This window comes from Ranitomeya imitator, chromosome 2 (genome assembly GCF_032444005.1).
Source record: "Ranitomeya imitator isolate aRanImi1 chromosome 2, aRanImi1.pri, whole genome shotgun sequence".
Lineage (NCBI taxonomy): Eukaryota > Metazoa > Chordata > Amphibia > Anura > Dendrobatidae > Ranitomeya > Ranitomeya imitator.
This window is the reverse complement of record NC_091283.1, coordinates 227,659,894-227,685,961: the sequence shown is the minus strand read 5'-3', so window position 1 is coordinate 227,685,961 and position 26,068 is coordinate 227,659,894. Positions and strand designations below refer to the sequence as shown.

Genomic DNA, 26,068 nt, shown 5'->3' with positions numbered 1-26,068 from the left:
TGGTCACTAAGGGGTTAAACAGACGTCCCTTCAAGCCGGCGGATAGGTTCTGCTTTACCTGTAGGAGGCAGATTGCTTAGTTTCAGTCATCAGTGGAGAAAGATAACTTTTAACTCTTGGGCCATTAACATCATAACATCAGGCCTATCTTTAGACTTTGTCTGGATACCTCCAGACTTTTTTCTATTGACTTCCTTAAAATCTCAAATGAGACAGGAAGCGTTGGAGATGGAAATTAAGACCCTTTTATCTAAACAGGTGTTAGTTGAAGTCCCGGCAGACCAAAAGGGGAGAGGGTTTTACTCTCCCTTATTTCTAATTCCCAAACCTGATGGGTCATTTCAAACCATAATTAATTTAAAAAAATTAAATTCCTTCCTAAGATCTAAGACCTTTAAGATGGAATCTGTACATTCAGCCATAAAAATATTTGTTGTTATATGGCGGTATTACATCTTAAAGATGCGTACCATCATCTGCCCATACATAAATCGCATCAACAATTTCTCCGGGTAGCAGTCACAATGGGAGGTCACATACAGTTAAGTCCATATATATTTGGACAGAGACAACATTTTTCTAATTTTGGTTATAGACATTACCACATTGAATTTTAAACAAAACAATTCAGATGCAGTTGAAGTTCAGACTTTCAGCTTTCATTTGAGGGTATCCATATTAAAACTGGATGAAGGTTTGAAGGTTTTAATAATAATAATCTTTATTTATATAGCGCCAACATATTCCGCAGCGCTTTACAGTTTAACAGCTTCAGTCACAACAATCATAAGTAACAATGTTAACAATACAATAATTGGATAATAAACAAGAAAAGGAAAGCCACTATAATGTACGCACACCACCAAAAGTTATAATAAGTCAAACAAGCTTTATTGGTAACATATAAAAACAATTAAAACCATACATACAAAACTCCCTCCATATACGTGTGCCCAACACTGCCCAATACACAATACTTCCATATAGTAGTGGAAAACATGCTTCAAATATGGCAGATAGTCAGATAGTATACACATATAATTACTGGCAAAAATCCGCCCTGTCCTGATCAGCAAAAGATATATCTGTCGATAGCAAAACCCTGTCAGGCTGCAGCTTACCCACAGCAAATAGTCCTCCTGATATATAATGAGTAGGGCACAAGCAAATACGGCCAAATAATTAGCCCAAATAGGAAGGAGCACGGCTGTCACCCGTCCTGAGCATAAGAGGGGAACATGCTGCGGCAGCTATAAGGTGATCCAGACAGAAGGCTCACAAAATATAGAGACAATATAGCAAAGACTGGGCAGCCAGCAAGGGAAGGGCAACGGAGGGAGAGCCCTACGCGTATCGCTGTTCAAGACAGCTTCGTCACTTCCCCTGATGAAGCTGTCTTGAATAGCGATACGCGTAGGGCTCTCCCTCCGTTGCCCTTCACTTGCTGGCTGCCCAGTCTTTGCTATATTATCTCTATATTTTGTGAGCCTTCTGTCTGGATCACCTTATAGCTGCCGCAGCATGTTCCCCTCTTATGCTCAGGACGGGTGACAGCCGTGCTCCTTTTTCCTATTTGGGGTAATTATTTGGCCGTATTTGCATGTGCCCTACTCATTATATATCAGGAGGACTATTTGCTGTGGGTAAGCTGCAGCCTGACAGGGTTTTGCTATCGACAGATATATCTTTTGCTGATCAGGACAGGGCGGATTTTTGCCAGTAATTATTTATATGTGTATACTATATGATTATCTGCCATATTTGAAGCATGTTTTCCACTACTATATGGAAGTATTGTGTATTGGGCAGTGTTGGGCACACGTACAGTTAGGGCCAGAAATATTTGGACAGTGACACAATTTTCGCGAGTTGGGCTCTGCATGCCACCACATTGGATTTGAAATGAAACCTCTACAACAGAATTCAAGTGCAGATTGTAACGTTTAATTTGAAGGGTTGAACAAAAATATCTGATAGAAAATGTAGGAATTGTACACATTTCTTTACAAACACTCCACATTTTAGGAGGTCAAAAGTAATTGGACAAATAAACATAACCCAAACAAAATATTTTTATTTTCAATATTTTGTTGCAAATCCTTTGGAGGCAATCACTGCCTTAAGTCTGGAACCCATGGACATCACCAAACGCTGGGTTTCCTCCTTAATGCTTTGCCAGGCCTTTACAGCCGCAGCCTTCAGGTCTTGCTTGTTTGTGGGTCTTTCCGTCTTAAGTCTGGATTTGAGCAAGTGAAATGCATGCTCAATTGGGTTTAGATCTGGAGATTGACTTGGCCATTGCAGAATGTTCCACTTTTTGGCACTCATGAACTCCTGGGTAGCTTTGGCTGTATGCTTGGGGTCATTGTCCATCTGTACTATGAAGCGCCGTCCAATCAACTTTGCAGCATTTGGCTGAATCTGGGCTGAAAGTATATCCCGGTACACTTCAGAATTCATCCGGCTACTCTTGTCTGCTCTTATGTCATCAATAAACACAAGTGACCCAGTGCCATTGAAAGCCATGCATGCCCGTGCCATCACGTTGCCTCCACCATGTTTTACAGAGGATGTGGTGTGCCTTGGATCATGTGCCGTTCCCTTTCTTCTCCAAACTTTTTTCTTCCCATCATTCTGGTACAGGTTGATCTTTGTCTCATCTGTCCATAGAATACTTTTCCAGAACTGAGCTGGCTTCTTGAGGTGTTTTTCTGCAAATTTAACTCTGGCCTGTCTATTTTTGGTATTGATGAATGGTTTGCATCTAGATGTGAACCCTTTGTATTTACTGTCATGGAGTCTTCTCTTTACTGTTGACTTAGAGACAGATACACCTACTTCACTGAGAGTGTTCTGGACTTCAGTTGATGTTTTGAATGGGTTCTTCTTCACCAAATTAAGTATGCGGCGATCATCCACCACTGTTGTCATCCGTGGACGCCCAGGCCTTTTTGAGTTCCCAAGCTCACCAGTCAATTCCTTTTTTCTCAGAATGTACCCAACTGTTGATTTTGCTACTCCAAGCATGTCTGCTATCTCTCTGATGGATTTTTTCTTTTTTTTTTCAGCCTCAGGATGTTCTGCTTCACCTCAATTGAGAGTTCCTTTGACCACATGTTGTCTGCTCACAGCAACAGCTTCCAAATGCAAAACCACACACCTGGAATCCACCCCTGACCTTTTAACTACTTCATTGATTACAGGTTAACGAGGGAGACGCCTTCAGAGTTAATTGCAGCCCTTAGAGTCCATTGTCCAATTACTTTTGGTCCCTTGAAAAAGAGGACGCTATGCATTACAGAGCTATGATTCCTAAACCCTTTCTCCGATTTGGATGTGGAAACTATCATATTGCAGCTGGGAGTGTGCACTTTCAGCCCATATTACATATATAATTGTATTTCTGAACATGTTTTTGTAAACAGCTAAAATAACAAAACTTGTGTCACTGTCCAAATATTTCTGGCCCTAACTGTATATGGAGGGAGTTTTGTATGTATGGTTTTAATTGTTTTTATATGTTACCAATAAAGCTTGTTTGACTTATTATAACTTTTGGTGGTGTGCATACATTATAGTGGCTTTCCTTTTCTTGTTTATTATCTGCTCTGCGTATTAGCCATTGTTTTGCACCCCCAATATATATTTATTTGATATCATTGTGGTGCGCCAACTAATTTTTCTATGAAACAATACAATAATTAAAGCAACACAAGACGACCTTGCTCGTGAGAGCTTACAATCTACAATGAGGTGGGGAGATACAAAGTACAGGTGTGTATTTACAATGATGTATTTACAATGATGGTTTTAGGAGTTTCAGCTCCTTAACATGTACCACCCTGTTTTTAAGGGGACAAAAAGTAATTGGACAGATTAAATAATTTTAAATAAAATGTTCATTTCTAGTACTTGGTTGAAAACCCTTTGTTGGCAATGACTGCCTGAAGTCTTGAACTCATGGACATCACAAGACGCTGTGTTTCCTCCTTTTTGATGCTCTGCCAGGCCTTCACTCTGCTGGTTTTCAGTTGCTGTTTGTTTGTGGGCCTTTCTGTCTGAAGTTTAGTCTTTAACAAGTGAAATGCTGCTCAATTGGGTTGAGATCAGGTGACTGACTTGGCCATTCAAGAATATTCCACTTCTTTGCTTTAATAAACTCCTGGGTTGCTTTGGCTTTATGTTTTGGGTCATTATCCATCTGTAGTATGAAACGACGACCAATCAGTTTGGCTGCATTTGGCTGGATCTGAGCACACAGTATGGCGGCTCTGAATACCTCAGAATTCATTCGGCTGCTTCTGTCCTGTGTCACATCATCAATAAACTCTAGTGACCCAGTGTCACTGGCAGCCATGCATGCCCAAGCCATCACACTGCCTCCGCCGTGTTTTACAGATGATGTGGTAGGCTTTGGATCATGAGCTGTACCACGCCTTCACCATACTTTTCTCTTTCCATCATTCTGGTAGAGGTTGATCTTGGTTTCATCTGTCCAAAGAATGTTCTTCCAGAACTGTGCTGGCTTTTTAGATGTTTTTTAGCAAAGTGCAGTCTAGCCTTTTTATTCTTGATGCTTATGAGTGGCTTGCACCGTGCAGTGAACTCTCTGTATTTACTTTCACGCAGTCTTCTCTTTATGGTAGATTTGGACATTGATACGCCGACCTCCTGGAGAGTATTGTTCACTTGGTTGGCTGTGGTGAAGGGGTTTCTCTTGACCATGGAGATTATTCTGCGATCATCCACCACTGTTGTCTTCCGTGGGCGCTCAAGTCTTTTTGCATTGATGAGTTCACCAGTACTTTCTTTCTTAGGATGTTCCAAACTGTAGATTTTGCCACTCCTAATATTGTAGCAATTTCTTGGATGCATTTTTTCTGTTTTCGCAGCTTAAAGGGACTCTGTCACCTGAAGTTGAAGGGAACAATCTTCAGCCATATGGGGCGGGGTTTTCGGGTGTTTGATTCACCCTTTCCTTACCCGCTGGCTGCAATATTGGATTGAAGTTCATTCTCTGTCCTCCATAGTACACGCCTGCACAAGGTGCAATCTTGCCTTGCGCAGGAGTGTACTATGGAGGACAGAGAATGAACTTCAATCCAATATTGCAGCCAGCATGAAGCCAGCGGGTAAGGAAAGGGTGAATCAAACACCTGAAAACCCCGCCCCTATGGCTGAAGATTGTTCCCTCCAAATTCAGGTGACAGAGTCCCTTTAAGGATGGCTGATTTCACCTGCATGGAGAGCTCCTTTGACCACATGTATACTTCACAGCAAACCTTCCAAATGCAAGCACCACACCTCAAATCAACTCCAGGCCTTTTATCTGCTTAATTGAGAATGACATAAGGAAGCTATTGCCCACACCTGTGCATGAAATAGGCTTGGAGTCAATTGTCCAATTACTTTTGGTCCCTTTAAAAACAGGGTGGCACATGTTAAGGAGCTGAAACTCCTAAACCCTTCATCCAATTTTAATGTGGATACCCTCAAATGAAAGCTGAAAGTTTGAACTTCAACTGCATGTGAATTGTTTTGTTTAAAAGTCATTGTGGTAATGTCTATAAACAAAATTAGAAAAATGTTGTCTCTGTCCAAATATATATGGACTTAACTGGACGTCCTCTGCAGTTCAAAGCTTTGCCCTTTGGTTTATCTATGGCACCCCACGTATTTACTAAATTAATGTCGGAAGTAATGTCGTTTTTACGGGTAAAGGATACCTTAATTATTCCATACTTAGATGACCTCTTAATAGTGGGCAATTCTTCCCTTCAATGTGAACAAAGACTCTGGGGGTTATAGTATCTTCCTTGCAGGAGCTCGGCTGGTTGATTAATTGGGAGAAATCTAGATTATGGCCTGTCACCTGCCAGATGTTTCTAGGTCTTCATCTGGACTCAGTCAGAAATGTCTCCTCCCTGATGCAAAAAAGTCATCTATAATTGATAAAGTAGACCAAACGATCAGTAATCGTAATGTCTTTAAGGAAAGGCATGTCTTTATTGAGTTCATTAGCCTCTTGTATTCCTGCAGTGCAGTGGGCTCAACTGCATACTAGAAAATTACAGAATTTTATATTACAGGAATATAGTAGGCTACAGGGGCAACTGGATCGTTCTATATTTCTGCCAGCAGAGGTAATCCAATCCCTTAGATGGTGGTTAAATCCGAAGAATATCTCAGACTGGGTTCCTTGGGTGGTGGTTCCCTCAAACATAGTCACCACAGACGCTTGTCCATTTGGCTGGGGCGCACATTTTAGGGATGAAGTAGTCCAAGGTCGATGGCCTAGAGCAGAGGCTAATGACTCTTCTAATGTGAAGGAGTTGAAGGCGATATATCATGCTGTGTTTAACTTTCTTCCGCAGCTACAAGGCTCTCATACAAGGATACAGTCAGACAACACAACCTCAGTAGCCTACATAAACCATCAAGGATGTACGCGATCAAACACCCTCATGGCCATTACAGCAGATATTATGATTCTAGCTGAGAAACATCTCTTATCTCTTTCAGCAGTACATGCCAGGGGCATAGAAAACACCCAAGCAGATGTTCTCAGGAGTCACACCCTGCATCAGGGGGAGTGGGTGCTCAACAAATGAATCTTCAGGATGATAACTGTCAAATAGACTTGTTTGCAACAAGACAAAACCGGCAACTCAAAACATTTGCATCATTGTACAGGCAGGACAATCCAGACATAGTCGATGCCCTGCAGATACCATGAACATTCCATCTGGCCTATGCCTTTCCTCCATGGAATCTTCTACCAATAGTCATCAGGAAGATAAGAGAGGAAGGGGTAAGGGTACTTTTAATAGCTCTGTTTTGGCCCAAGAGGCCATGGTTTTCGTGGCTAAAAGCAATGTCAGTGTCTGACCCTTGGATTCTTCCAGAAACCAGAGATCTACTCTCTCAAGGCTCCTTCTTCCACCCTCAGGTCAAAGGCCTTAACCTGACGGCATGGAATTTGAGAGGCAATTATTAAAACTTAGAGGTTTGTCTGAAGGGTTAATACCCTCTTAAAAGGTAGGAAGCCATCCACAACAAAAATCTACACTAAAATGTAGAAGAAATTTTTACTCTTTTATACTTCAGATACAGCTACTGAAGTTCCTATATATCCCATATTAGAGTTCCTACAAAAAGGATGTGAGTTAAGCCTCTCGGTAAACACCCTAAAAGTTCAAATTTCAGCTCTAGGGGGCCCTTCATAATCATGATGTTGCAAGTAATAGATGGGTATCAATCTCGTTTTATATCTGCTTGCCAGCGTTCAGACCCTGTCCATGTACCACAGGTCCCACCATGGGATTTAAATTTAGTTTTGGATGCGATAACCGAAAGCCCGTTTGAGCCTCTACCTTTAGCCTCAATAAAACTTGTCACTTTAAAAACTATATTATTAGTGGCTTTAGTGTCCAGTAGGAGAGTGAGCGATCTTCAAGCCTTATCAATTGAGCCTCCTTTTTTGACAATATTTCCTGACAGTCTTAAAAATAGACCCATCATATCTCCCCAAAATGGCTACTAAATTTCATAGGTCACAAGAAATCTTCCTGCCTACATTTTATGAAAATCCTTTGACACCAGAGGAACATAGACTTCATACCCTGGATGTAAAGAGAGCTGTTCTGGCCTACTTGGATAGGACTAAGGCCTGGAGGCATAGCAGGGCTCTTCGTGTCATTTCAGGGATATAAGAAAGGGACCAAGGTCACGAAAAATACGTTGTCTCGCTGGATTAGAGATGCCATAATGTTGGCCTATAAGGCCAGAGGAAGAGATTCACCAGATAATGTGGGAGCACACTACGCAAGGGCCATATCTGCTTCCTGGGCCGAAAGGGCAGACGTTCCAATAGATCTCATATGTAAGGCCGCAACCTGGTCATCACCTTCTACCTTTTATAGGCACTATAGGCTAGACAAAACATCTTCATCTGATTTAGCTTTTGGAGTATCAGTTCTTGACACGGTGGTCCCTCCCAGGTGATTGTCTCTGTAAATCTCTCAGTGGGTGCAGTCGTGGCGAAGAGAAAAAAAAACGGATGACTTACCGGTAATGCTCTTTTATAGAGACCACTACAGCACCCACTCACATTCCTCCCTTTTTATAGTGGCATGTGGTAATTCTGTTGTGGAAGGTCAATTATATATAGTAAACTGTATAATGTAAAATTGTAGATATGTATATCATTTTATGGAGCATATTAACTAAAACTTGGTGGCGGTTCCTCCTATTTCTCTGTAATACAACTAAGGAGCGAGGAGGGGGCCACCCCTTTTAGCTCTCTGTAGGTTTCCTGTTCCTAGGTGTGGATCCCCTCTCAGTGGGTGCTGTCGTAGGCTCTATATAAAAGAGCATTACCGGTAAGTAATCTGGTTTTTCTCCCACATATGGGGTATCAGCGTACTCAGGACACATTGGACACTATTGTGGTCCAATTTCTCCTGTTACCCTTGTGAAAATAAAAATTGGGGGTAAAAAGATCATGTTTGTGGAAATAATATTTTTTATTTTCATGGCTCTAATGTTATAAACTTCTGTGGAGCACTTGGGGGTTCAAAGTGCTCACCAAACATCTAGATAAGTTCCTTCAGGGTTTAGATTCCAAAATGTGGTCACTTGTGGGGGTTTCTACTGTTTAGGCACACCAGGGGCTCCTGGTGTAATGGTGCTTTGTGCATTTCTTTCATTCCCTGAAGAGTCCTGTACAGGAGGTGGTGCTGGGCCTGTGTGACTCTGGGACAAGAGGGGAAGCGGTGTAGGCAAAGTTACAGGGGGTGTTGTAATGACTGGATTGTAGTCCAGCACAAGACATGATGGGAAATATCATCAGAATGGAGCAGAGGAATCTGAAGAGGAAGCGATCACTATGACAACAGAGCTAGTACCTGGCAGTAAAGGTATATGGGGTTCTTTAGCGGCATTACCCATAAGGCCGGCGTCACACTAGCGTATTGCATCCGATGCGAGATCATCGGATGCGATATGCTAATGACACTCGGCTCCTGCTCGCAGCAGAGCAGGAGCCGAGTGTCATGCGTCTGTGCTCCGATTCTCTCGCACAGGGAGGATCGGAGCACAGCTGCGGAGGCGGAGAAATTAATTTCTCCATCTCCTCCATTGCTGGGGTCCGCTTATAGCGCACATCACTCGGATGTTATCCGAGTGGTGTGTGCTGTCTCACTCGCACCCATGGGCTTATATGGGTGCGTGTGAGCCGAGATTTTTCCTCGGTCCGAGACAATCGTAGCATGCTGCAATTGTCTCGGACCAAGGAAAACGGCCGACAAAAAGTCGGCTGCTGGGAGCGGCCCCATATGTTAACATTGGTCCGAGTGCAATGCGATTTTTTATCGCATTGCACTCGGCCGTTTTAAACGCCAGTGTGACGCCGGCCTAAGTATTTTTCTCAAAACTAGTAATTGCATTAGGGTGGTGGACAAACTCTTTAACTGTACAGAGGTAATATTTTAAATTTGTGCTGCCTTAAAGCAAGTCTGTCAACAGGTTTCTGCTATGTAACCTTAGAACAGCGTGATTTAAGGACAGAGTCCCTGAGTCCAGCAATGTGTCACTTAGGTTACTGGGTGCAGCAGTTGTGATACAATCAGTTTTCTCTGTTGCAGATTTAGCAGTGTTCAGTTGCTGTAACTCTGCCCATACCACTGATTGGCAGTCTTCTGTGTATAACCCTGCCCACACCACTGATTTCCAGCCTCCTGTGTATAACCCCACCCTTACCACTGATTAGCAGTTTTCTGCTAACGTACACTGAAAGCTGCCAATCAGTAGTTGGTTGTGGTTGGACTAGGAGGCATGAGAGCAACTTGTCCTGCAGTAATATTCTTCTGCTGATTAGAAACTGATTGTATTGAAACAGCAACTAAGTGCCATATCGCTGCAATCAGTGTCTCTGCCCCATACATCGTGCTGCTGTCAGATTACATAGCACAAACCTGCTGATAGATTCCCTTTAACTTTCACTTATGGGGGTTTCCTGTTGTTCTAACACCTCATGGGCTCTATAAACACAACAATTTATTCATGACAAAAACAAATTTGTTTTTGCAAAAGTCAAGATTGGGCTTTTTTTTCTAAACCATGTTTGAACAAACAGTTGTTTGTGACCACATAAAGTATAGAGTATCATTGCATCCAGAGGAAAGTGGGTAATACGTTATATCTGACCACATGTATTATTGGGTATTGTCTCCTTTCGGAAAAATTGCATAAAACATTGTAGGGTCCATTTTCTAGCATCCCCCTGTGAAAATGAAAAACTTGGGTCTAAAGAATTAATATAGTGGGAAAATATGTCATTTTGAATTTCTCCATTTTACTTTTAGATTTAAAAAAAATCCTGTGAACCACTTGAAGGGTTTAATTTTTTTTTCCAGAAACCATTTTTACACACTTTGAAGTATCACTTTTGGGGTCAACTTCTAACCTGTCAAACATCCTAACAAAATATCTTTTAAAAACCGATGTTGAACTTGATTGTGCGGTAAAAATGGCCTGGTATTAACCACATCACTACAATTATAGCGATACTAAACTTACACCATTTTCATTTTAGTGGTGAAAAAAAACAGTTGAAAAATGTGTGAAAATTTTTGTTTGCATCGCCATGTTCCTGGGCCCGTAACTTTTACATTCTCCTATGGAGCTAGGTGACAGCTTATTTTTGCAGGGCGAAAGACGTTTTTATTGATAACATTTTTCAGATATTATTTTGTGGTGTTTACAGATTGGGTTCATTAATTTTATATATTAATAGATTGGACTTGTATGGACGCAGCAATACCACATAAATGTTTCATTTATTAAATATCATTTATAATTGGGGAAGAGGTGGCTGATTAAATTGTTTTATTTTTCTTTTTTTACTTTAGTTTATTTTTTACTCTCCTTAAACAAAGTCAATATTGGCTTTCAAATGATGAACACCCGATATGGTTAGATTTGGAACATGCTTTGAACAAAAATAAACCCCCCAAAGAAATGATTTTTAATTATATTCTAAACAAATCTCCCAATAACAATTGCAAATATCATATTTTCTCGGCGTTTCTGTATGGCTAGGAGCTTTAAAAAAAGAAAAGGTTTACGAATAGGAAAAAATAGCTATTAAATATTCCATTCGAACTTATGACAACTCAAAATTTTAAATCATTTCCTCTATGGCAAAAAAAAGGAATACAAAAAATAAGTGATATATATGACGGGGAAAATGTTATTTTCAGTATCCTGAAAAGTAAATTTAATATCCCTTCTTCAGCATTTCCTTAAATGTTAACAAAAAGTTGTATTGCATGTATTGTATTATAATTGAACCTGTTAAGGACGGAAAGTCCTCTCTGTTTGTACCCCAAAACCCCCGATATCCCCTCCGGCTATCCTTTGTAACCCTCCCTCCTTTTCGCCTTTCCTCTCTATAAACCTGAGTCCTATATTAAAAATCAATCAAATTATTTTAAAAAAGATATAATGCACGCATAAAACAGAAGAATGCGAATACCGTCTGGACCCCACTTACATGGCTCACTGCCGGAGCCCACATCAAAAGAGAAGACCCGACATGCATCATACTAGTACAGTGCATTTCGGAAAAGGGTTAAAATTGAAAAATGTTGGCCTACTGAAATGTATGTTCAGTAAATGCACTCAATACTTGGTCGAGGTTCCTTTTGCATCAATTACTGCATCAATGCGGCGTGGCATGGAGGCGATCAGTCTGTGGCGCTGCTGAGGTGTTATGGAAGCCCATGTTGCTTTGATAGCAGCTTTCAGCTCTTCTGCATTGTTGGGTCTGGTGTATCTCATCTTCCTCTAGACAGTACTCCATAGATTCTCAATAGGGTTAAGGTCAGGCGAGTTCGCTGGCCAATCAAGCACAGTGATACTGTTGCTTTTAAACCAAGAATCGGTTCTTTTGGCAGTGTGGACAGGCGCCAAGTCCTGGTGGAGAATTAAATTTCCATTTCCAAAAAGCTTGTTGGCAGAGGGAAGCATGAAGTGCTCTCAAATTTCCCGGTAGATGGCTGCGCTGACTTTAGTCTTGATAAAACACAGTGAACCTACACCAGCAGATGACATGGCTCCCGAAACCATCATTGATTGTGGAGACTTAGGCCAAACATTTCGGATTTTAAAATCATTTTTTCAAGCAGGTGTTATAAAGTATTCTAATTTTCTGAGATAATGACTTTTGGGTTTTCATTGGCTGCAAGCCATAATCATCAACATTAACAGAAATACACTTGAAATAGATCACTGTTTGTAATGACTCTATATAATATAGAGTTTCACTATTGAAGAACTGAAGTAAATTAACTTTGATATTCTAATTTTGTGAGAAGCACCTGTATATGTATATAATCTCTATAATATAATATAATAATATATAAACACTATATTTGCACTGCCATTTTTATATCTGACTAGATGGTGGCCCGATTCTAAAGCATCGGGTATTCTAGAATATGCATGTCCACGTAGTATATTGCCCAGCCACGTAGTATATTGCGCAGCCACTTAGTATATTGCCCAGCCACGTAGTATATTGCCCAGTGACATAGTATATTGGCCAGCCACGTAGTATATTGGCCAGCCACGTAGTATATTGCCCAGCCACGTATATTGCGCAGCCACGTAGTATATTGCGCAGCCACGTAGCATATTGCCCAGCCACGTAGTATATTGGCCAGCCACGTAGTATATTGGCCAGCCACGTAGTATATTGCCCAGCCACGTAGTATATTGCCCAGTGACGTAGTATATTGGCCAGCCACGTAGTATATTGGCCAGCCACGTAGTATATTGCCCAGCCACGTAGTATATTGCCCAGCCACGTAGTATATTGGCCAGCTACGTAGTATATTGCCCAGTGACGTAGTATATTGCACAGCGACGTAGTATACAGCACAGAGCCACGTAGTATATTGCCCAGCAACGTAGTATATTGCCCAGTCACGTAGTATATTGCCCAGCAACGTAGTATATTGCCCAGCAACGTAGTATATTGCCCAGCCACATAGTATATTGCCCAGCTACGTAGTATATTGCCCAGTGACGTAGTATATTGCACAGCCGCGTAGTATATTGCCCAGTGATGTAGTATATTGCCCAGCCACGTAGTATATTGCCCAGTGACGTAGTATATTGGCCAGCCACATAGTATATTGCCCAGCTACGTAGTATATTGCCCAGTGACGTAGTAAATTGCACAGCGACATAGTATATTGCACAGCGACATAGTATACAGCACAAAGCCACGTAGCATATTGCCCAGCCATGTAGTATATTGCCCAGCTACGTAGTATATTGCCCAGTGACGTAGTAAATTGCACAGCGACATAGTATATTGCACAGCGACATAGTATACAGCACAAAGCCACGTAGCATATTGCCCAGCCATGTAGTATATTGCCGTGACGTAGTATATTGCCCAGTGACGTAGTATATTGCCCAGCCACGTAGTATATTGCCCAGCTACATAGTATATTGCACAGCGACATAGCATACAGCACAGAGCCACGTTGTATATTGCACAGCGACGTATTATATTGCACAGTGACGTAGTATAATGCCCAGCCACGTAGTATATTGCCCAGTCACGTATGTCAAAGGTTAAAAAATAAAAAATAAACATACTCACCTTCGGATCCGAGGGCCCCTTTTAGTTCTAACATACTCACTTTCGGATATGGCGCAGGCGATGAGTGTGCGGCTGCCGCCATCTTCCGTTCCCAGGATGCATTGCGAAATTACCCAGATGACTTAGTGGTCTCGCGAGGTCGCTAAGTCTTCTGGGTAATTTCGCAATGCATCGCCGGGAACGGAAGATGGCGGCCGGCTTTGCGGACAACGGCGGGTGAGTATAGCAGGTTTTTTGTTTTTTTATTATTTTTAACATTACATTTTTTACTATTGATGCCGCATAGGCCGCATCAATAGTAAAAAGTTGAGGACACACAGGGTTCATAGCAGCAGTCACGGAGTGCGTTACCCGCGGCATAACGCGGTCCGTTACCACCGGCATTAACCCTGTGTTAGCAGTGGCTGGAGGGGAGTATGCGGGCGCCGGGCAGTGACTGCGGGGAGTAAGGAGTGGCCATTTTCTTCCGGACTGTGCCCGTCGCTGATTGGTCGTGGCTTTTTTTCCACGACCAATCAGCGACTTGGATTTCCTTGACAGACAGAGGCTGCGACCAATGAATATCCGTGACAGACAGGACAGAAAGATGGAAGTGACCCTTAGACAATTATATAGTAGATGAAGGGGATGTTCCCAAAACGCGTTATTTTTAGGAAATATTTTACTTGTAACTTGTTACTAAGTGAAGTGTGAATTAATGTTGAGAAGACCCCAATAAAGGTATATTTACAATCATCGTCCTAAGATGGGTGTATCTCCTACACCAGACTCCTGTGCCATGTGTTTTCTGCTTGCTACGTGGCTGAGCTTCCAGCGAAGACACATTTCTGTGATTCCGAACATTACATGCAGAAGATTTAGGTTATGGCATTTTTCATACGGACACAAGTGTCTGCCCTCGCTGTTGGTGATGCAATCTCTGGCCGCTGCCTTGTAGCTTGGTGGAATCGGGGCACATGGGCTCCATGTCCTGGTGATTTGTGGGGTCCCAGTTGCCGGAGCTACATTGTCACATGGATCAGTGATCTGTTTACACCAGAATATTCCATCTGAATCCTTCAGCTACTTGTGTAGATTATAGCCGGCCTCCCATGATCTCCCGCGTGGCCTCGGATAACTGGTTGTGGCCAGGCTTCATTGTTCTCTTGTCTGTGATATATTACAGTGGAAATGTTCAGCTTCTGCCCTGGAGTGAAAATTAAGCGGTTTGATGCTCATTTCTTCTTTTCGAGGAGCCATAATAACAATATATAAATAAGTGATTTTCATTTTCTGTCATTGATATTGATTGTTAAAATAAAACTTTTATATTGAGGATTTTCTTGAATTTTACATTTTTAACAAATATGTTTATATCATGTTTTCTATCAATATATTGTACAAAATGATGAACAACCAACGGAGATGTCTGATAAGGGGACTGTCGGTGCAAACTGTATGGTTGTTACTATGTCATAATAAGATGGCAGCCATGGGGCCATCACAACCCATCAGTGCCCGCCACTGAGGTTACATGGGGAGTAAATGTATGGGGAAGTCTGGAGCGGGTGTATGGAGCAGGTTCCCAGGTTGAGCCCGCATTCAGCAGATTATGGCTGGATCTGAAGTATTGCTATATGTACAGTATAAGGTATCGGATCATCGGAGGTTCAATTCTCTTAGTAAGGTTTGTTAAATAATATGTAGATATGTTAGGTAGGCCTATTCCTCCTTATGCTTTGCATTTGTACATGTTATTGGTAGATGTTCTAGCCTTTTTCTTATTCCATATGAACAGGTTAATTGTCGTTTGGAGGCTTGTAAGAATGGAGGTGTTAATTTTAAGAGGAAGAGTTCCCAATATATATATAAAATTTTAGGGAGAATAAATGATTTAAGGATTAGTATTCTTCCCCACCAAGACAGGTCTTTTGTTCCAAAAAAGAAGAGGTCTCTATTTATTGTTTCTAATTGTATTTTGAGATTCTTTGTCATTATTAGGTTTAGGTCTTTTGTAATGTGGTGCCCAAGTATTCTATTTCTTCTTCTGACCAACTCAATGCTGATATACTATTAATATTTTTTTATTTCAGATTCACTTAGATAAAAGGGAAGTATTTTCGATTTTGTTTCATTGATCTTGAAAAAAAGAGATTCCAGTGAAGGTTTTAAGGGTATATTTTAATTCTTTGATTGACTCAAAAGGATTTGTTAAGCTTAGTATCAGGTCGTCAGCAAAAACACCTATCTTAAATTGACGTGTATGTGGCCTAATTCCTTTTATGCTTTTATTTTGTCTAATGGATTGCGCAAGCGTTTCCATTGCTAAAATAAAAAGAAGTGGTGATAGGGGGGCAACCCTGTCTTGTTCCGTTTGAAATCTCGAATGGTTTTGATAAGTCATTGTTTGAATAAATTCTAGCTTTTGGCTTAGAATATAATGCGATAACACTTTTAATGAAATTCTCGTTAAAGCCACATTTACTAAGTACTGATTTTAGGTATAGCCAATTTAGGCAATCAAAGGCTTTTTCCGCATCTCAAGGTACCTTCACACTAGGCGACGATGCAGCGATACCGACAACGATGTCGATCGCTGCAGCGTCGCTGTTTGGTCGCTGGAGAGCTGTCACACAGACAGCTCTCCAGCGACCAACGATGCCGAGGTCCCCGGTAACCAGGGTAAACATCGGGTTACTAAGCGCAGGGCCGCGCTTAGTAACCCGATGTTTACCCTGGTTACCATCGTAAAAGTTAAAAAAACAAACACTACATACTTACCTTCAGCTGTCTGTCCCCGGCGCTGTGTTTTCCTGCACTGACTGAGCACAGCGGCCGGAAAGCAGAGCGGTCACGTCACCGCTCTGCTTTCCGGCTGACCGGCGCTGACACAGGATGCAGGAGGAGTGCAGAGAAGCAGAGCGCCGGGGACAGACAGCGGAAGGTAAGTATGTAGTGTTTGTTTTTTTTACTTTTACGATGGTAACCAGGGTAAACATCGGGTTACTAAGCGCGGCCCTGCGCTTAGTAACCCGATGTTTACCCTGGTTACCAGTGAAGACATCGCTGAATCGGTGTCACACACGCCAATTCAGCGATGTCTGCAGGGAGTCCAGCGACGAAATAAAGTTCTGGCCTTCTAGCTCCGACCAACGACATCACAGTAGGATCCTGATCGCTGCTGCGTGTCAAACTGAACGATATCGCTATCCAGGACGCTGCAACGTCACGGATCGCTATCGTTGTGAAGTTGTTTAGTGTGAAGGTACCTTTAGGTGATGATAGCTGTGGGCAATTTTGAAGAATGGATCAATCTGATAGTGTTTATTAATCTTCTAGTCCCATCCGTTACGTGACCTTTAATGAAGCCAATTTGGTCCCCATCTATTAATGAGGGTAAGTAGGTTTTGAGTCTATTTGCAAGTAATTTAGAGTAGATTTTCAAATCTGAATTTATCAGGGAAATTGGTCTATAGTTATTGACTAGGGTTAAATCCGAATTGGGCTTGGGAATTAGAACTATAGTAGTCTCCAACATTTCTTCTGGGAATGTGAAAGAGGAACGTGCGGAGTTGAATATTTGGGACAAATGTGGGGAAAGTAATTTATTAAATATTTTATAATATTCATTTCCGTAACCATCAGGGCCTGGTGATTTGAATAATTTGAGTTGTTGGATGGATTTTTCAATTTCTTCCTGGGTGAGAGGAGAATTTAAGAATTCTAAATTTTCCTGATTTATGATAGGTAGATCTATAGATGCCTTGAATTTTCCTATATCCGATGTATTAGGTTGAGGAAGTGAAGGTTGCATTTTAAATTATGTAATTTATTGTAGAATTCTACAAACGAATTTGCTATATCCTGAGGATGGGATACTAATGAACTGTCATGACTTTTAATTGTATTAATTCTATTTATTTGCCTCATTTTTTGATTCTGTTCATCATGTAGCGGGTCGGTTTATTCAGTGATGAATATTGTTTAAATTTGGAGTTTTTAGCATTGAATCGTAGGAAGAAAAAATTAAGGATTTGAGTTCTTGCCTTCGTTTCAATATTTTGGTTTTAATAGGCATTGACGGATTAGTTTTATTTGTTCATTTTCTTAATTTTTTATTTTGTTTTGAAGTTCTGTAATTTGGGATCGATTCAGTTTTTTCTTTTTGAAAGAGATTTGAATCGTAATACCTCTTATTAACGCCTTATGGGTGCACCAGTTGGTGAATGGATTTGTATCTTCTGGGGAATTTTCTTTGAAGTAATTTATTTCTATAATCTGTTTGTATTCAGAATAGTGGAGGATGTTGGAGTCACATTTCCACATTTTTTATTGAATGTCCCAATTGTATCTCCGCTATGACCGGTGAGTGGTCCGAAAAGGTTTCCTTATCTATGATTTTTTTAAATTTGGGTAGGGTAAATATGTCCGATAATATTAAGTCTATTCGTGAAGCAGACTGGAGTGAGTCGGAGAAGTGAGTAAATTCAATTGGAGTTTAAGCACCTGTGTCAAACATTTCATTTTGGGATATCCAATTGTCCAAGGTATTTGTTCTATTTCTATGTGTTGTAGAAGAGTCCATTAGTGTATTTGGGACCATATTAAAGTCCCATAGCCAAAACAGGGCTCCCTTCTTCACCGATTCTACCTTTCTTTTTAGCTTATTTAGAAAGTTCACTTGGCCACTGTTTGGGGCATGGGTATTAATTTTTGTACACATTTGATTGTTCAGAGTGCAAATTAGTATATGATATCTTCCTTTCATATCCATGAACTCCTCTAATAGTTCAAAGGACAGGCTGTTTTTAACTATCGTTATGACCCCAGCCTTTTTCTTTAGGTTATGTTCACACATAGCTTCCTGTCCCTGCAGGTTCTCCCGCAGCGGATTTGATAAATCTGCAGGGCAAACCCGCTGCGGTTATCCCTGCAGAGTTATCGCGGTTTGTCCTGCGGGTTCCACTGCGGGATTTTACCCCTACTATTGATGCTGCATATGCAGCAATATGCACCATCAATAGTAATGTTAAAAATAATAAAAATAATGATATGCTCACCCTCTGACGTCCCTATCTCCTCGGCGCTACAGGCGGCGGTCCGGTTCCAAAGATGCTGTGCGGAAATATGGTTCCCGGAGCCTGGAGGAGAGTCTCCTCTCCTCCACCCCGAGTACCATCCGCACATTATCCGCTTACTTCCCGCATGGTGGGAAGCGGATCAATGCATTTCTATGGGTGCAGAATCGCTGCGATTCTGCACAAAGTGACATGCTGCGGGTTGTAAACCGCTGTGTTCCCGCGTGGTTTTTCCCGCAGCATGTGCACAGCGGTTTGCGGATTCCATAGGGTTTACATGTTACTGCAAACGCTATGGAAACTGCTGCGGACCCGCAGCTGCAAAATCGCCGTGGTTCCGCAGCAAAATCCGCAAAGTGTGAACTTAGCCTTAAATTCTCAGATTTAAATATATACTAGCTGAAGAGCCCGGCGTTGCCTGGGCATAGTAAATATCCGTGAACCCTAAATATTGTTGTCCAATTTGTCCTGAGTACGCTGATACCCGATATGTGGGGGGGAACCACCGTTTGAGCGCATGGCAGAGCTCGGAAGGGAAGGAGCATCATTTAGAATGCAGACTTAGATGGATTGGACTGCAGGCGTCACATTGCGTTTGCAGAGCCCCATATGTACCTAAACAGTAGAAACCTCCCACAAGTGACCCCGTATTGGAAACTAGACCCCCCCCAAGGAACTTATCTAGATGTGTTGTGAGATCTTTGAACCCCCAAGTGTTTCACTACAGTTTATATCGCAGAGCCGTTAAAATAAAAAATCCATTTTTTTCCCACAAAAATTTTTTAGCCCCCAGTTTTGTATTTTCCCAAGGGTAACAGGACAAATTGGACCCCAAAAGTTGTTGTCCAATTTGTCCTGAGTACGCCGATACTCCATATGTTGGGGTAAACCCCTGTTTGGGCACACGGGAGAGCTCGGAAGGGAAGGAGCACTGATTTACTTTTTCAACGCAGAATTGGCTGGAATTGAGATCGGACGCCATGTCGCGTTTGGAGAGCCCCTGATGTGCCTAAACAGTGGAAACCCCCCAATTATAACTGAAACCCTAATCCAAACACACCCCTAACCCTAATCCCAACGGTAACCCTAACCACACCTCTAACCCTAATCCCAACCGTAAATGTAATCCAAACCCTAACTTTAGCCCCAACCCTAGCCTTAATGGGAGAATGGAAATAAATACATTTTTTAATTTTTTTAATTTTTCCCTAAGGGGGTTTGATTTACTTTTATAGCGGGTTTTTTAGCAGATTTTTATGATTGGCAGCCGTCACACACTAAAAGACGCTTTTTATTGCAAAAAATATTTTTTGCGTTACCACATTTTGAGAGCTATAATTTTTCCATATTTTGGTCCACAGAGTCATGTGAGGTCTTGTTTTTTGCGGGACGAGTTGACGTTTTTATTGGTAACATGTTAGGGCACGTGACATTGTTTGATCGCTTTTTATTCCGATTTTTGTGAGGCAGAATGACCAAAAACCAGCTATTCATGAATTTCTTTTGGGGGAGGCATTTTTACCGTTCCGCGTTTGGTAAAATGGTTAAAGCAGTTTTATTCTTCGAGTCAGTACGATTACAGCTATACCTCATTTATATCATTTTTTTATGTTTTGGCGCTTTTATACGATAAAAACTATTTGATAGAAAAAATAATTATTTTTGCATCGTTTTATTCTCATATAATATCTTTATAACTTTTTTATTTTTTTGCTGATGATGCTGTATGGCGGCTCGTTTTTTGCGGGACAAGATGACGCTTTCAGCGGTACCATGGTTATTTATATGTCTTTTTGATCGCGTGTTATTCCACTTTTTGTTCGGCGGTATGATAATAAAGCGTTGTTTTTTGCCTCGTTTTTTTTTTTCTTATGGTGTTTACTGAAGGGGTTAACTAGTGATATAGTTTTATAGGTCGGGTCGTTACGGACGCGGCGCTACTAAATATGTGTACTTTTATTGTTTGTTTTTTTTATTTAGATAAAGAAATGAATTTATGGGAATATTACATATATTTTTTTCATTATTTAGGAATTTTTTTTTTAATTTTTTTATTTTTTACACGTGTGGAAATTTTTTTTTAAACTTTTTTACTTTGTCCCAGGTGGGGACATCACAGATTGGTGATCTGACAGTTTGCACAGCACTCTGTCAGATCACCGATCTGATTTGCAGCACTGCAGGCTTCACAGTGCCTGCTCTGGGCAGGCTCTGTGAAGCCACCTCCCTCCCTGCAGGACCCAGATGCTGCGGCCATCTTGGATCCGGGTCTGGAGCAGGGAGGGAGGTGAGGAGACCCTCGCAGCAACGCGATCACATCGCGTTGCTGCGGGGGTCTTAGGGAAGCCCGCAGGGAGCCCCCTCCCTGCGCGATGCTTCCCTGTACCGCCGGCACACCGCGATCTAGTTTGATCGCGGTGTGCCGGGGGTTAATGTGCCGGGAGCGGTCCGTGACATAGTGCCGGATGTCAGCTGCAATAGGCTGGACGTACTATTCCGTCCTTGGGAAGTAGGGCCCACCTCACATGGACGGAATAGTACGTCCATTGTCAGAAAGGGGTTAAACCAAGAATCGGTTCTTTTGGCAGTGTGGACAGGCGCCAAGTCCTGGTGGAGAATTAAATTTCCATTTCCAAAAAGCTTGTTGGCAGAGGGAAGCATGAAGTGCTCTAAAACTTCCTGGTAGACTGCTGCGCTGACTTTAGTCTTGATAAAACACAGTGAACCTACACCAGCAGATGACATGGCTCCCGAAACCATCATTGATTGTGGATACTTAGGCCAAACATTTCGGATTTTAAAATCATTTTTTCAAGCAGGTGTTATAAAGTATTCTAATTTTCTGAGATAATGACTTTTGGGTTTTCATTGGCTGCAAGCCATAATCATCAACATTAACAGAAATACACTTGAAATAGATCACTGTTTGTAATGACTCTATATAATATAGTTTCACTATTGAAGAACTGAAGTAAATTAACTTTGATATTCTAATTTTGTGAGAAGCACCTGTATATGTATATAATCTCTATAATATAATATATAATAATATATAATTATATAATAATATATAAACACTATGTTTGCACTGCCATTTTTATATCTGACTAGATGGTGGCCTGATTCTAACGCATCGGGTATTCTAGAATATGCATGTCCACGTAGTATATTGCCCAGCCACGTAGTATATTGCGCAGCCACGTAGTATATTGCCCAGCGACGTAGTATATTGGCCAGCCACGTAGTATATTGCCCAGTGACGTAGTATATTGGCCAGCCACGTAGTATATTGCCCAGCCACGTAGTATATTGCCCAGTGACGTAGTATATTGCACAGCCACATAGTACATTGCACAGCCACGTAGTATATTGCCCAGCCACGTAGTATATTGCCCAGCCACGTAGTATATTGCCCAGCAACATAATATATTGCCCAGTGACGTAGTATATTGGCCAGCCACATAGTATATTGCCCAGCTACATAGTATATTGCCCAGTGACGTAGTATATTGCACGACGTATACAGCACAGAGCCATGTAGCATATTGCCAAGCCATATAGTATATTGCCCAGTGACGTAGTATATTGCTCAGCCACGTAGTATATTGCCCAGCTACATAGTATATTGCACAGCGACATAGTATACAGCACAGAGCCACATTGTATATTGCACAGCCACGTAGTATATTGCACAGTGACGTATTATATTGCACAGTGACGTAGTATAATTCCCAGCCACGTAGTATATTGCCCAGCCACGTATGTCACAGGTTAAAAAATAAAAAATAAACATACTCACCTTCGGAGCCGAGGGCCCCTTTTAGTTCTAACATACTCACTTTCGGATATGGCGCAGGCGATGAGAGCGCGGCTGCCGCCATCTTCCATTCCCAGGATGCATTGCGAAATTACCCAGATGACTTAGTGGTCTTGCGAGGTCGCTAAGTCTTCTGGGTAATTTCGCAATGCATCGCCGGGAACGGAAGATGGCGGCCGGCTCTACGGACAACGGATGGTGAGTATAGCAGGTATTTTGTTTTTTTATTACTTTTAACATTACATTTTTTACTATTGATGCCGCATAGGCCGCATCAATAGTAAAAAGTTGAGGACACACAGGGTTCATAGCAGCAGTGACGGAGTGCGTTACCCGCCGCATAACACGGTCCGTTACCACCGGCATTAACCCTGTGTTAGCGGTGGCTGGAGGAGAGTATGCGGGCGCCGGGCAGTGACTGCGGGGAGTAAGGAGTGGCCATTTTCTTCCGGACTGTGCCCGTCGCTGATTGGTCGTGGCTTTTTTCCCACGACCAATCAGCGACTTGGATTTCCTTGACAGACAGAGGCCGCGACCAATGAATATCTGTGACAGACAGACAGAAGGACAGAAAGATGGAAGTGACCCTTAGACAATTATATAGTAGATGAAGGGGATGTTCCCAAAACGTGTTATTTTTAGGAAATATTTTACTTGTAACTTGTTGCTAAGTGAAGTGTGAATTAATGTTGAGAAGACCCCAATAAAGGTATATTTACAATCATCGTCCTAAGATGGGTGTATCTCCTACACCAGACTCCTGTGCCATGTGTTTTCTGCTTGCTACGTGGCTGAGCTTCCAGCGAAGACACATTTCTGTGATTCCGAACATTACATGCAGAAGATTTAGGTTATGGCATTTTTCATACGGACACAAGTGTCTGCCCTCGCTGTTGGTGATGCAATCTCTGGCCGCTGCCTTGTAGCTTGGTGGAATCGGGGCACATGGGCTCCATGTCCTGGTGATTTGTGGGGTCCCAGTTGCCGGAGCTACATTGTCACATGGATCAGTGATCTGTTTACACCAGAATATTCCATCTGAATCCTTCAGCTACTTGTGTAGATTATAGCCGGCCTCCCATGATCTCCCGCGTGGCCGCGGATAACTGGTTGTGGCCAGGCTTCATTGTTCTCTTGTCTCAGTGATATATTACAGTGGAAATGTTCAGCTTCTGCCCTGGAGTGAAAATTAAGCGGTTTGATGCTCATTTCTTCTTTTCGAGGAGCCATAATAACAATATATGAATAAGTGATTTTCATTTTCTGTCATTGATATTGATTGTTAAAATAAAACTTTTATATTGAGGATTTTCTTGAATTTTACATTTTTAACAAATATGTTTATATCATGTTTTCTATCAATATATTGTACAAAATGATGAACAACCAACGGAGATGTCTGATAAGGGGACTGTCGGTGCAAACTGTATGGTTGTTACTATGTCATAATAAGATGGCAGCCATGGGGCCATCACAACCCATCAGTGCCCGCCACTGAGGTTACATGGGGAGTAAATGTATGGGGAAGTCTGGAGCGGGTGTATGGAGCAGGTTCCCAGGTTGAGCCCGCATTCAGCAGATTATGGCTGGATCTGAAGTATTGCTATATGTACAGTATAAGGTATCGGATCATCGGAGGTTCAATTCTCTTAGTAAGGTTTGTTAAATAATATGTAGATATGTTAGGTAGGCCTATTCCTCCTTATGCTTTGCATTTGTACATGTTATTGGTAGATGTTCTAGCCTTTTTCTTATTCCATATGAACAGGTTAATTGTCGTTTGGAGGCTTGTAAGAATGGAGGTGTTAATTTTAAGAGGAAGAGTTCCCAATATATATATAAAATTTTAGGGAGAATAAATGATTTAAGGATTAGTATTCTTCCCCACCAAGACAGGTCTTTTGTTCCAAAAAAGAAGAGGTCTCTATTTATTGTTTCTAATTGTATTTTGAGATTCTTTGTCATTATTAGGTTTAGGTCTTTTGTAATGTGGTGCCCAAGTATTCTATTTCTTCTTCTGACCAACTCAATGCTGATATACTATTAATATTTTTTTATTTCAGATTCACTTAGATAAAAGGGAAGTATTTTCGATTTTGTTTCATTGATCTTGAAAAAAAGAGATTCCAGTGAAGGTTTTAAGGGTATATTTTAATTCTTTGATTGACTCAAAAGGATTTGTTAAGCTTAGTATCAGGTCGTCAGCAAAAACACCTATCTTAAATTGACGTGTATGTGGCCTAATTCCTTTTATGCTTTTATTTTGTCTAATGGATTGCGCAAGCGTTTCCATTGCTAAAATAAAAAGAAGTGGTGATAGGGGGGCAACCCTGTCTTGTTCCGTTTGAAATCTCGAATGGTTTTGATAAGTCATTGTTTGAATAAATTCTAGCTTTTGGCTTAGAATATAATGCGATAACACTTTTAATGAAATTCTCGTTAAAGCCACATTTACTAAGTACTGATTTTAGGTATAGCCAATTTAGGCAATCAAAGGCTTTTTCCGCATCTCAAGGTACCTTCACACTAGGCGACGATGCAGCGATACCGACAACGATGTCGATCGCTGCAGCGTCGCTGTTTGGTCGCTGGAGAGCTGTCACACAGACAGCTCTCCAGCGACCAACGATGCCGAGGTCCCCGGTAACCAGGGTAAACATCGGGTTACTAAGCGCAGGGCCGCGCTTAGTAACCCGATGTTTACCCTGGTTACCATCGTAAAAGTTAAAAAAACAAACACTACATACTTACCTTCAGCTGTCTGTCCCCGGCGCTGTGTTTTCCTGCACTGACTGAGCACAGCGGCCGGAAAGCAGAGCGGTCACGTCACCGCTCTGCTTTCCGGCTGACCGGCGCTGACACAGGATGCAGGAGGAGTGCAGAGAAGCAGAGCGCCGGGGACAGACAGCGGAAGGTAAGTATGTAGTGTTTGTTTTTTTTACTTTTACGATGGTAACCAGGGTAAACATCGGGTTACTAAGCGCGGCCCTGCGCTTAGTAACCCGATGTTTACCCTGGTTACCAGTGAAGACATCGCTGAATCGGTGTCACACACGCCAATTCAGCGATGTCTGCAGGGAGTCCAGCGACGAAATAAAGTTCTGGCCTTCTAGCTCCGACCAACGACATCACAGTAGGATCCTGATCGCTGCTGCGTGTCAAACTGAACGATATCGCTATCCAGGACGCTGCAACGTCACGGATCGCTATCGTTGTGAAGTTGTTTAGTGTGAAGGTACCTTTAGGTGATGATAGCTGTGGGCAATTTTGAAGAATGGATCAATCTGATAGTGTTTATTAATCTTCTAGTCCCATCCGTTACGTGACCTTTAATGAAGCCAATTTGGTCCCCATCTATTAATGAGGGTAAGTAGGTTTTGAGTCTATTTGCAAGTAATTTAGAGTAGATTTTCAAATCTGAATTTATCAGGGAAATTGGTCTATAGTTATTGACTAGGGTTAAATCCGAATTGGGCTTGGGAATTAGAACTATAGTAGTCTCCAACATTTCTTCTGGGA

General features: G+C 41.7%; 1 long non-coding RNA gene across 1 annotated transcript in view; it reads left to right on the top strand.

Moving 5' to 3' along the window:
- The first annotated feature begins 6,696 nt into the window (after positions 1-6,696).
- The window catches only part of LOC138662758 (uncharacterized), a 36,382-nt gene continuing 17,010 nt past the window's right edge, over positions 6,697-26,068 (top strand). Inside the window, exon 1 of the long non-coding RNA XR_011318066.1 lies at positions 6,697-6,811. This is a non-coding gene — a long non-coding RNA (uncharacterized lncRNA). The remainder of the gene's footprint in view (positions 6,812-26,068) is intronic.